At 39.4% G+C, this 12,800-nt stretch overlaps 1 long non-coding RNA gene across 1 annotated transcript in view; it reads left to right on the top strand.

The window, feature by feature from the left end:
• The first annotated feature begins 5,619 nt into the window (after positions 1 to 5,619).
• The window catches only part of LOC135966180 (uncharacterized), a 30,671-nt gene continuing 23,490 nt past the window's right edge, over positions 5,620 to 12,800 (top strand). Inside the window, exon 1 of the long non-coding RNA XR_010579306.1 lies at positions 5,620 to 5,738. This is a non-coding gene — a long non-coding RNA (uncharacterized lncRNA). The remainder of the gene's footprint in view (positions 5,739 to 12,800) is intronic.

The raw sequence follows: 12,800 nt of genomic DNA on the forward strand, positions 1-12,800 counted from the left end.
GGAGCCCTCTTACACTGTTGGTGGGAATGTAAATTAGTACAGCCACTGTGGAAAACAGTATGAAGATTTCTCAAAGAACTGAAAATAGAATTACCATATGATCCAGCAATCTCACTGCTGGGTGTATATTCAAAAGAACGGAAATCAGTATGTCAAAGAGATACCTGTACTCTCCTGTGTATTACAGCACTATTACCAATAGCCAAGATCAGCCTAAGTGCCCATCAACAGGTAGATGGATAAAGAAAATGGGATGTGTGTGTGTACAATATAATATTCCATTATATATTGTATGTTACATATATTATGTATTTATATATTATATATTATCACATATATACTATGTGTTACATAATGGAATATTATATTATACAAAACAAAATATTATTTGGCTATAAAAAAATAAAATCCTGTCTTTTGAAACAACATGGATAGAACTGGAGGATATTATGTAAGTGAAATAATCCAAGCACCAAAAGACAAATGTCTCATGTTCTCACTCATATGTGGGAGCTTAAAAAAAAATAACCTCATGGAGATAGGGAGTAAAATGATGGTTACTAGAGAGATTGGAAGGATAGTAGGGGTGTGGGGAATAAAGAGGGGTTGAGTAATGAGTTTGAAACTACAGTTAGATGGAAGGAATAGATCTAGTGTTTGGTAGCACAGTAAGATGACTATAGTTAATTTATTGTATATTTCAAAATAACAACAAGAATGCAACTGGAGTGTTTCTAACACAAAGAAATGATAAATACTTGAGGTGATGAATACCCCAATTAACTTGATTTGATTATAGCATGGTTGCATCAAAATATTATATGTATCCTATGTGATAACTCTTATGTATCGGTATCCATAAGAATAAAAATAAATGCAAATTATTAAAAAGAAAAATAAAATAAAATATTTACTCTGGCCCTTTACAAAGTTTGTCAACTCCTGATCTATACAATTGAATAAAAAGCATATAAATGGATACTGAAATTTCTCTCATTAGTTTTCATTGACTAACTGGTGCCAGAATTTAATCAAAATGACTAAGAACACCACTTTATTTCAGCATTGGTCCTCTTATATTTGGCCCAAATTATCCATTTTTGTTTCTAATTATTACATTCTATATGGTATGGTATATGTGGGATATTCAGTAATGTTTCAAGAATTTTCTCAGTTGTTAGAGGATTGAAATATTGTTAATTGTCTTCTATGAAAACATAGCTTCTTACTAGCATGTTTTGAGCTTGTATGTGCTTTCCCTGGTAGCTGATTTTTTTTTTTTTCCATGAGATCAGTTCTCTTGACATTACTGCGATGGAAACTGAGGTTGTTTGTTTGTTTGTTTGTTTGTTTGTTTTTTTGAGACGGAGTCTCGCTCTGTCGCCCAGGCTGGAGTGCAGTGGCCGGATCTCAGCTCACTGCAAGCTCCGCCTCCCGGGTTCGGGCCATTCTCCTGTCTCAGCCTCCTGAGTAGCTGGGACTACAGGCGCCCGCCACCTCGCCCGGCTAGTTTTTTGTATTTTTTAGTAGAGACGGGGTTTCACCGTGTTTGATCCGCCCGTCTCGGCCTCCCAAAGTGCTGGGATTACAGGCTTGAGCCACCGCGCCCGGCCTGTTTGTTTGTTTTTTAAGACGGAGTCTCGCTCTGTCGCCCCGGCTGGAGTACAGTGGCCGGATCTCGGCTCACTGCAAGCTCCGCCTCCCGTGTTCACACCATTCTCCTGCCTCAGCCTCCCGAGTAGCTGGGACTACAGGCGCCCGCCACCACGCCCGGCTAATTTGTTGTATTTTTAGTAGAGACGGGCTTTCACCGTGTTAGTCAGGATGGTCTTGATCTCCTGACCTCGTGATCCGCCCGTCTCGGCCTCCCAAAGTGCTGGGATTACAGGCCTGAGTCACTGCGCCCAGCAGAAATTGAGGTTTTAAAGTCCCTTTGGTTGGAAAAGTCTCTTTTTGTTTGGAGTAGATATACAGAAATCATGATACATCCAGTGTAACACCATTAAATCACTCACTTCTCAGAAACGGTAGCTAAAACCATTAATGTTTAATCACTTCATAGCCAATGCCAAGCAGTTTACATTAACAAGGAGCAGAATATGCTATGGCCAAACGAAACTAAATGGAAAACTCAGAAACAGCTGATGATGTCTAATTTAACATCTTTGTTTTTTTCCTGGGACATTTATGCTCACGGTGGTGATTTTATATTGCACACATATAATATAGTCATGGTTATTGCTTTTAAAATTGCTCCTAGTTTCTTTGATGGATTTAAATTTATTACTGTTTTATGGAGAGATAGCATATTGTTCCACCAGGAGCATCACGGTGTCTCATTGCTCTGCCACACAAACAAAATTTAAACCCACTCAAATCCAAAAATCACCCCAAATCCCTTTACCAAAACCAAAAACAAAAGCCATTATGTTTAGGATCCTGAATTAACATTTTAAACTGTATTTTAAAATATGAAGAAGAAAAATTTCATAGATTACTATTTTTAGGAACCTACCCCAAAGATCCACTAGGTAAATGTATGAAAGTACTTGCAAACCAGGCTATTTATTGAAGCACCACTTTCAATAGCAAGCGATTGCAAATAATTCAAATGTTCGTTAACAAAGAATGGTTAAATAAACTATGACAATTAATACAATAGATTACTATGCAGAATTATATATAATTTAGAATTATATATAATTCTAAAAAGAATTAGAAAAATCTCTGTATGTTACTATGGTTACTGTGGAATCAACTTTAGGATACATATATTCTTGTATGTGTGTGAGTGTGTATTTGTGCTTATGTTTTATTTAGTTTATTATTGGTTTGTTTTAGAGACAAGTCTCACTCTGTTGCCCATGCTGAAGTGCAGTAGGACAATCATAGCTCACTGTAACCTCAAACTCCTGGGCTCAAGCGATCCTCCCTCTGCAGCCTCGTGAGTAGCTAGGACTACAGGCATGCACCACCATGCCTGGATAATTTTCAAATATTTTGTAGAGTTAGGGTCTTGCTATGTTACCCAGGCTGGTCTTGAAATCCTGGCTTCAAGTGATCCTCCTGCCTTGGCCTCCCGAAGTGCTAGAATTGAAGGACTGAGCCACTGCACCCTGACTGTGTTTATATTTTAAAATCAACGAAAAGGCAAACCATAAAGTTTAGAAAAAATAGTTAACTATAGAGGGAAGGAGGCAATAGAATAAAAGGAAAAGAGATAGATATGATTTTTTAAAGTATCTTGTTTTAAAGACGTGACTTTGAAAACATATTTCATATAATGATTAAATTAATTAAACACAAAGAGCAGTGCCTAAACATTGAAAGTAAAAAGAAACAAAGAAACCTCAATGCATAACCTATTGAGGACATAACCTTCCGCAGAGGAACTATCCCAAGTGGCCTTAAAACATAACAATTTGACTGTACATAAACGGCAGGACAACAGAACATAAAAACAATCTTTTCAGTAATAATATTATTATTGGTAGTAGTGTTGATATTATTCTGAGACTGTAATCTGTGTAGCGTGGCATGAAACAAATGAGTAAATATATCAATATCACTGAAAATTAGGATTTGGCCCATGGCAGAAAGAAGATACACATACCAAATCAAATAAGTAGGAACTCTGTACTCCTGAATTTGAATTAGAAGTATTAGTGTTAACTGATGATGTGTTTTATGTAAAACAAAACAAAGATAATTATTTGTATCTACGTCTACTGAAAGGAATTAGCAAGCAGATGTAGGCAATGTGAGATGAACCTGGAATATAACTTACCATATTAGAAAATAATGATGCTATTCAATACAACTAGTGTTGTGTCAAAAGGACTCAAGACTCAATGAATATGCTCCCATGCCAATAAATTTCAAGATGCGAAAGATGTTTAAATCTATGAGCTCATAAGATATATACACACACAACACCTACACACCTATATGTACACACACAGACTTTATACATATATAAAAATGTATTTTATGTGTGCACATGTATGTGTATAGTATTTGAATGATATTAGGACTCTTATATTTTTTTAAGTGTTTAGAATCAAACCCTGAGCATTTATCTTGCCTCTTCTATATAAACTTTAACTCAGCATAACCAATAGCTGATGAAGAAGAAATGTTTCTTTGTGGAAGTAAACCAGTGAATAATTGAAGAAATAATTTATCTTTTCAACATCTAATGAGTTAATGGATTCAAGTATCCCGGCCCGCGGGATAGTCAGAGCAGGCCCTGGAGGAGGAGGTGGGAATTTGGGGAACAAGAGACACGAGAAATGGAGACAAGACAGTGCTCTGATCAAGTCTCATTTAATGCCGGTAATGCACTGCCTTATATACACTTGGAAGGGAAGGGGTTGGGCTAAGGCGGAAATGATCTCATTGCCGAGGGCGTGGCCAGGTTAGTTTCGGTTTCTCCGGTCGGACGTCATGTTGCGCTTGCGCTATTAAGTAACAATTTTCCCGGGAGCGGGAAAAGTGAGTGAAGAAGAAACAGGAAGAGCGCCATCTTTAATGAGGTATTAGTACAGGGGAAAAAAGGCAAAGATAGGGAGAAGGTGTGGGGTGGAAATGAATATAGCTCAGGCGTTTAATCCTCAATTATTATTCGCTATGGCCGGGGCGTGCAGCTCCGGACATTCAAGCAAAGATTATCCATTGCTGATAACAACACAAAAAGAAGACAATCGGAAATTAGTTATTACTGAGAGAAGTACCCAATACCATCTATGAAGCTGTCTGGACAAAAACTCTGACAAAAATCTCCATGAATCTTTAATTTGGAATACAAACTTAAAGAAAATGCAAAGGATTAAAAAAGACCATGATGAAGTCAGAGAAATTCAGACAGAGAAAAATGCTCCACGACCAGAAACCCATTTCCTCTGCAAAAGCTTGCAGGCAGAGATTGACCAAGAGAGCAGAGACAGAGAGAGAACCTAGAGATTAAAAGAAACTTGAGCGATTTGTCAGCATTCAGTTGCAATGTATGGATGCGATGTGAATTCTAATTCAAAAACCAAAGTAGAAAATGGTAAACAATTGGGGAAATGTGAACAATGATAGAATATTTAATATTAATGAAATACGTTAAATATTTTCAGATATGATAATGGCATTGAGGATGTAAAAAAGAGTCTGTTTTTAAAGAAATACCCCTGAAATACAGGTGATATAATATCTGTATATCAGATGATATTATATACATCAGATCATCAGAATAAAGTAAGGTTAGCATGAACTGTTAATTGTTGACACTGCACAATAGGTACATGGAGAATTATTGTACTGTTCTCATTCCTTTTATTTATGTTTCAAATGTTCAAAATTAAAAGTTAAAGCATAGAGTGTAAAGTTGAGCAAATTCCTCCAAGACCTAAATATAGCTTATGAAAACTTACATGAATTAGATGCTGCATGTTGAGCTAATACTTTTGAAATATTTTGTACTCCACAGAGGAAGGTTTTATGCCTAAGCCGGAGTTTTGTTTTTCTGAGTTGTTTTCAGTTGGTGCATGTGATTACATTTTTATACATGGTAAAAATTTATACATATTTGTCAACGTCTGAGTTTCTTTCTTTTTTTTTTTCCTTTTTGAGATGGAGTTTCGCTCTTGTTGTCCAGGCTAGAGTGCAATGGCACGACCTCAGCTCACTGCAACCTCTGCCTCCCGGATCCAAGCGATTCTTCTGCCTCAGTCTCTTGATTAGCTGGATTACAGGTATGCGCCATGACGCCTGGCTAATTTTGTATTTTTAGTAGAAATGGGGTTTCCTAATGTTGGTCAGGCTGGTCTCGAACTCCTGACCTGAGGTGATCTGTCCGCCTTGAACTCCCAAAGTCCTGGGATTACAGGCGTGAGTCACCGGGGCCTGGCCCCGAATTTCTTTCCTAAAGCTTGTGTTAAGATGTTGCCATGTGGGGCCAATATCGTAATATAACAAACTATTCTCTGTGTGTCTGCACATGTATAATAGAGATACTATTTTAAAATATGATTACAAATGATATCATCTCTCTCTTAATCCGTACAGGATTTTGTGGCATTTTTTCTGTTGTTGTTGTTTTTTTCATTAACACTATGCCCTGAGACTTTATTGCCAAAGGGAAGAGGAGAGGAGGCATTTTCTATTCAAGAAGTCCACAAATAGGAATTAACACAGGTGCAACAGGGAATTCTTCATTGAAAAGGGACAAAAAGTAGAAATTCCTCTGGTACGAAAGGAGTGGGTTCAGAGAGAGTGGATCTTGGGTTGGGATGCTGCTGGGGTCCCCTGAGGGAACTTACCCATCTCTGGCCTTTGTGAGAAGATAGGGACCCTATTGAAGGATATGCCCCATGGAATTGATTTAATGTGTCCTCCTGCCCCCCCCAAATGTATCCAACTTCTAACCCTTGGAACCTATAAATGTGACCTTCTGTGGAAAAAGGCGTTTGGGCAGATAGAATTAAGGTTATCTAGATGAGATTGTTCTGGATTAGATTGGGCTGTAAATCCAATGGCAAATATTTATAAGAGAAGAGAAGGGGAAACAGGCACAGAGACACAGAGAGAGGTCCATGGGAGGACAGACGCAGAGAGTGGGGTTACACAGCCCAAGCCAAGGAATGCCAAGGGCTGCAAGCAACCAGAAGGTAGGAGAAAGGCATGGAACAGGTGCCCTGAAGGAGAATCCAGACAGAACCAACCCTGCTGACAACTTGATTGCAGGTTTCTGACCTCCAGAACTGGGAGATAATAAATGTATGTTTTAAGCCACTAAGTTTGTGGTAATTTGGTATAATTGCTCTAGAAAACCAATATATCTACTTATTATATCAAACTCTGGGAGGAGTCCCACTCACGGGGCACCTAAGTGCAACAGGAGATGCTCAAAAGCATAGTAATATCGGTATCAGGTAGTTTGTAGGGGTGAGGTCCAGAGAGAAAACACGTAAGTATCTCTTGACCTACTTTTGTCCACAGCTTCCTGGAGTTCTGCCATGCTCCTTGTGGGATGCAGAAGGCAGCTGATGGCTGAGAAGAAGTAGGCCTATCACAGGGATCCCTATAGTGAGGGATAATTCTAGCTGGGGTTACAGCAGAGACTATAGGTGGAGGTATAGAGTAGCGGTAGAGGCCAAAGAAGGAACAGGAATTGGGTGGGAAAGGGGAAATAATATCAGGTACTAGATATGCTGGGAAAACAGCCCATGGATTTCACCTACCGTGGACTTGCTAGAATGTATTTAGATAGGACAGACCATAAGAAACTATTTACAGCTCAGAGAAGCAGAAGCCAGGAAAGACATATAATTTGGAACTAAAGATCCCCTTCCCAGTATAAACTACTTAGTGTGCCCAAATTTTAGTTTGGAGAGGAGGAGAATCTTGCAAAGAGAAACCGTTATAAGAAATAGTTTGAACTGCAATACGAGTTCCACTGTAATGGACCATCGTAATCAATCAAAGATTTAGTGAGTGTGAACAGGGCAAGTCTAAAATTTTTTTTTTGTCATTAGATGGAGGGAGGTTGGAAGTGAAGGAAGAACTCTGAGGTTACATCAATCACATGGTTTCTTTAAAACTACATTTGTAGCCGGGCGCGGTGGCTCAAGCCTGTAATCCCAGCACTTTGGGAGGCTGAGACGGGCGGATCACAAGGTCAGGAGATCGAGACCATCCTGGCTAACACGGTGAAACCCCGTCTCTACTAAAAAATACAAAAAAACTAGCCGGGTGAGGTGGCGGGCGCCTGTGGTCCCAGCTACTCCGGAGGCTGAGGCAGGAGAATGGCGTAAACCCGGGAGGCGGAGCTTGCAGTGAGCTGAGATCCGGCCACTGCACTCCAGCCTGGGCGACAGAGCCAGACTCAGTCTCAAAAAAAAAAAAAAAAAAAAAAAAAAAAAACTACATTTGTGTGCATGAACTGTAGTATATAATATTTGATCTTATTACACATGGAAATGACAAAAATCAGTGGTTATACACTTTCAATATTTTTCTCAAGTAAAATCCACTATAATTTTTACCGGCTAAATTTAGACTTACTTTACGAATAATTTATTTGCACATCTGCCTGGGAAAGAGTCTGTTTCAAACAATGAAAATCTGATGCAACTGTATCTCTTTTAGTTTCAGTCCTAGCATCAAAGTCCAGGAGAAGCCCATCTCTTTTCCAAGGGTTTTTTTTTTTTGGTTTTTTTTTTTTTCCCTCTATCTGGGTGGCTAACTTTGATTTGTCTTTGGCATGATACTGTGGAGCTCACAAGTAACTCTCATTAAGAGTTCTGCAAATGCTAATTGATAGATCTGCAAGTTTGGAGGGTTGCTTTTAATACATACAGTTTCTTCTAGAGCTTTGCATCTTTTCTACCTCTCAAGAGTCAAGTCTATTTGACAGCCAACTAGAAAGAGAATATTGAAGTAATTGCCCATAGAATGAGAGTCTCCTATCTACCCTCTTCTCAGCACACTTGCCTGAATAATCTGCCTACTGCCTTCACTCTTTGCTTCCTTTGGTCATACAGTGGCTTGTTAGGTGTGAGCTCTTTTTGACCAGGGCGACCCAGCTGTATTTCAGTTCCCTGTATGCCTGTTTGCCTTCAGAGGCAGTGACTAATTTGCTAGGTTGCGAGGTAAAGGTCAATAAACCAGTCCCAAGTACCCAAGCAGTTTGTGGTTTGGAAATTCTTGACTCTTTTGAAGAAGATCGGTGATTTCCCATTGCCACTAGATGTCCCTGTGTGGCTTTTCTTTTGGACATCAGTGCTGTACACGCGGCAAGTTATTTCTACGCTGCTGGATAGAAGGAGAGCGCTCCGCAGGCTCTGAAGAAGCAGTTTATAGCGACATGTCATCCAAGCTGGAACTTGGCGCAACTTAACCCTGGCACGTGGATTTATAGTACAATGGTATGGTAATGCCAAAAATTACTCTGAGACTGCGCAGAAATCAGGATTATCTCTGTGGAGGTCCCGGGGTCTTTCCAACTTGCATCATTAAACTTTTGCTGCCTCCCAGCCTACTCTCAATACTGAGACCAAAGCTTCTAAAACAATCTCTCATGAAGAATTATGAACTAGCTTTTAAACAAATATGTTTTTACTTCTGATCTTTTTGCAGGCCAATGCCTGATCTTACTGCATATGACCAGTATGCCACTCACTGTGTGAGTTTGATAACACCCAAACTGCGGAAAGTAGGCCCCCTTTGTCTCAGTTTTGCTTTCTGCAATTTCAGTTACCTGTGGTCACTTGCAGTTCGAACATATTAAATGGAAATTTCCAGAAATAAGCAACTCATAAGTTTTCAATTGTGTGCCACTCTAAGCGGTGTGATGGAATCTCACCTCCAACTCCATCCGGCCTGGGATGTGAATTGTCTTTTTATCAAGCGTCTCTGCACAATATATCCTGTCCGCCCCGTCAGTCACCTAGTAGCCAGCTTGGTGATCAGATCGATTGGAGTGGCATTGCAGTTTGTGTTCATGTATTTTACTTAATAATGGCCCCAAAGCCCAAGAGTAGTAATGCTGGCATATTATAATTGTTCTGTTTTATTATTAGTTGCCAGTTATTGCTGTTAAATCTTTTACTGTGCCAAATTTATAAATTAAACTTTACAAACTTTATAAACTTTCTTTTATTGTGCCTAATTTATAAATTACACTTTATCATAGTGCATGACATACATGTATAAATGGGAAAAAAACAGTACAGTCATGCATTGCATAATGACATTTTGGTCAATGATGGAGCATATCTATGGCTGTGGACTCATAAGATAATAATAGAGCTGGAAAATTTCTATCACCTAGTGACATCATAGCTGTCCTAGCATTATAGTGCAAAGCATTACTCCCCTTTTTATGGCAATGCTGGTGTAAACCAACCCACTGGATTGCAAGTCATAGAAAAGCGAACAAGTAATGTCCTAGGCCTTCACATTCACTGCCCACTCACTGACTCACCCACAACGACTTCCAATCCTGCAAGCTGCATTCATGATAAATGCCCTATACAGGTATATCGTTTTTAATGTTTTCTACTGTATTTCATGGTACCTTTTCGATGTTTAGATACACAAATACTAACCATTGTATTATAATTTGTCTGCAGTATTCAGGACAGTAACATGCTACATAGAGTTGTAGCCTAAGGGCAATAGCCTATACCATATAGCCTAGGTATGTGGTAGGCTGTACCACCTAGGTTTGTGCAAGTATACACCATGATGTTTTCACAAAGATAAAATCATCTGCCAATCCATCCCTCAGAATGTATCTCTGTTGTTAAGCAATACATGACTGTGTATAGACATATTAAGTTGGTGCGAAAGTAATTGCGCTTTTTGCCATAAAAGTGATGACAAAAATCGCAATTACTTTTGCACCAACCATGTTACTACACTGAATACTGTAGGCAATTATAACACAATGGTAAGTATTTGTGTATCTAAACATAGAAAAGGTACAGTGAAATACAGTAGAAAACATTAAAAATGGTATACCTGTATAGGGCATTTATCACGAATGGAGCTTGCAGGATTAGAAGTTGCCGTGGGTGTCAGTGAGTGAGTGGGGAGTAAGTGTGGAGGCCTAGGACATGACTTGTTCGCTTTCCTATGTCTTGCAACCCAGTGGGTTGGTCTACACCAGCATCGTCACAGAGCTGAAGGTGGCTCACACTAGCTGGCAGGGGCCAGTTGTTACCAGTAGGATTTGATACTATTGACAGTTTCAGGCATCAATCAGGCTCTTGAAATATACACTTGCAGATAACTGGCGTCTATTGTATTCCCTGTTTAATAAAACCAGTTAATGAACTATATGCTTGGTTGTCACAGCAATGTCAGCTGGCTATAAGTGTTCTTTTAATGCTTACTCTCAATTTCTGTATTTATTTTGTTACACACTGGAAACAGTGGACTGGCACTGGTTTGAGGATTCATTACCCTTCGAGAGACACTGGCCTAGGCATTATCACAGGCTGAGTTCTACATCCTTAAATTAAAACTAATGGACCATGAGGAACTCGAGAGGCATAAGGCGGTTTTAGGAGACTTGAATGGAGACTCTTGCAATGTGGCAGGAGCTGTACTATGTCCTTCCAGAACTCCTGCTCTAGGCCAGGCCTGGACCTTCCACTGAGCAGCTACACTGAATCTCAGATGAAGACTACTTTAAATCAGAAAACAATGGATGATCCCAGGAAGCAACAGCAGTGGAGAAGGAATGCTTCTTGAAGTTCAGCTTCTGAACCTTCTTGGGGAAATTAAGTTAATCTTGTAAAGTGCCACTTTGCATATCTGAAGACAAATAAAGGTGGCATAGGGCTGGTAAATACCTTGCACTTGGATTCGTTTTAATAATTAGTCATAGTGACACCTAGGTGATAGATAATGTGATGGCTTACCCAGCAACCAGCTCCAATTACAGAAATAACAGAAGGAAATTTTAGCTTCACAAACCGAAAAGAAATAGTTTGTTTACTCGATGCATCAACAGTTTGTGTCTCAACAGTCACTTATTGAGCCAGGTATTTGTAATGCAAGAGTACAACTTGCCTAAAAATTAATGTTGAGAATAGTGGTTAAGTGTCCTGTTTGCTTATAGAAAACCATTTAAACCAGACTATAGTTGAATGAAAATAAGTAAGCTCTCTTTTTCTCTTTTTTATGATTCCATGGGTCAGATCAAATTGACTGCACAGAACATTGCTTACTCTTGAAATTCCAAACTCTGGAAATTTCAAGTTCAAATACTGTTGGGTTTTTCCTGTCCTTCTTAGGACAGTCAGTAGAAAAAATGGGGTTTCCCTGGATTTCCTTGGTCTGGTAGGTGCAGGAATATGACATGAGTACTTCACAGGAGGGACTACAGAGAAGCAAGGATTCCAGATGGAGGAGGAGTTTGGAATGTGAAAGAAGGGTCATTCGCTGATGATGATTCACTGGGGTTTGAAGTATGAACACGTGTTTAGTGAGCAATATTGGAATTTTTGTAGTAAGAGCTTACAGAGGTGACTGGGAGTGAGGCATGAGATCCCTTGGTAAAGGCAAAATAGAGTGATGAGAGCCAGAAGCACTGGATCAGGTGCTCCCAATGGGAAGTTGTAATGAAGAGTGAGGCAGGATTGCATGAGCAGAAAAGGAGAAAGAGAGCAATGCTCTTGTGAGAAGGGAGTTGAAGTGCAACACAGACTGCAGCTCCATCAGTCAGAGGGTTGAAATTTCACACATGGAGGCTCATTTTGATATGTTCACGTTTATGTGGCAAGGGCTCCAAAAGGGAGGTCCTAAATACATCTTTTCAGAATAACTCCAGCAAAGACTGACATTTACATGTTATTTCTCCGGTTGGGAAATGTAATAGAGGCAGGGGCATATATAGGTTTTATGGGGCCTAAACCTTAAAATTTGAGGGTACCTCAGGGGAAAAAAAGGGAACAATTTAAAATATTAAATTGGGTACAGAAAAATTTTTTTAAATTATCCATTTTAAAAAGCTAACACATGCTACAAATTATAGAAAAAAACCAGTATTTTTTTTTAACTTTAAACATACGCAGGTTTGCTATATAGGCAAACTCGTGTCTTGGGGGTCTGTTGTCCAGATTATTTTGTCACCCAGGCACTAAGCCTAGTATCCAATAGTTATTCTTTTCTGCTGCTCTCCCTCCTGCCACCCTCCACCCTCAAGTAGGCCCCAGTGTCTGTTGTTCCTTTCTTTGAGTCCACGTGTTCTCCTCATTTAGCTCCCACTTATAAGTGAGGGTATGCGGTATTTAGTTTTCTGTTCC

The sequence above is a fragment of the Macaca fascicularis genome, chromosome 11 (assembly GCF_037993035.2).
Source record: "Macaca fascicularis isolate 582-1 chromosome 11, T2T-MFA8v1.1".
Lineage (NCBI taxonomy): Eukaryota > Metazoa > Chordata > Mammalia > Primates > Cercopithecidae > Macaca > Macaca fascicularis.